The sequence below is a fragment of the Apteryx rowi genome, unplaced genomic scaffold (genome assembly GCF_003343035.1).
Source record: "Apteryx rowi isolate R43461 unplaced genomic scaffold, aptRow1 scaffold_18, whole genome shotgun sequence".
Taxonomy (NCBI): Eukaryota; Metazoa; Chordata; class Aves; order Apterygiformes; family Apterygidae; genus Apteryx; species Apteryx rowi.
The window spans coordinates 284,007-284,573 of NW_020448085.1; positions in this window are offsets into that span (position 1 = coordinate 284,007).

Sequence of the window (567 nt, forward strand, 5' to 3'; positions counted from 1 at the left end):
ACGGATTTTCAGAGGCCTTTGGGGAAAAGGCACCAAAGGGCCGCGCCAGGGGAGGGCGGCAGCGCCGAGCCCAGCCGGGCTGGACTCCGCCCGCCAGCGCGGCCCCTGGGGCACGGCCCGAGGGGCTCCCCGGGGCGGCGGACAGGCTCCCCGGGGCCCCCGAGCTTCCCGCCCAGCCCCGCTCCCCGCGGCCCTGCCCGGCCCGGCCCGGCCCGGCAGCCTCAGCGCCCCGCTCTCCCCCGCCCCGGCAACGCGCCCCACAGCGCATGCGCGGGCGCCGCGGCGCGGCCCGCTCTGCGCAGCCGCAATGAAGCCGCGCGTGCACCCAGCGCCCTCTCTCACCGCGCACGCGCCGGGGCGCGCGCGCGCTGCTCCACGCATGCGGCGTCCCGGCTCGGGCGGCGCATGCGCGCCGAGGCGCCCCTGACGCAAGGCCGCTGCAATCGCCCTGCGTTTTATCCTGTCCGACCTTGAGTGCGCGGCTGCACGCAGGACCCGGGCTGCCCGGCGCCGCGCCGGCGCGCAGCGGGCCTCCTAGACACCCGCGCTTCCCCCAGTCCGCGCCGC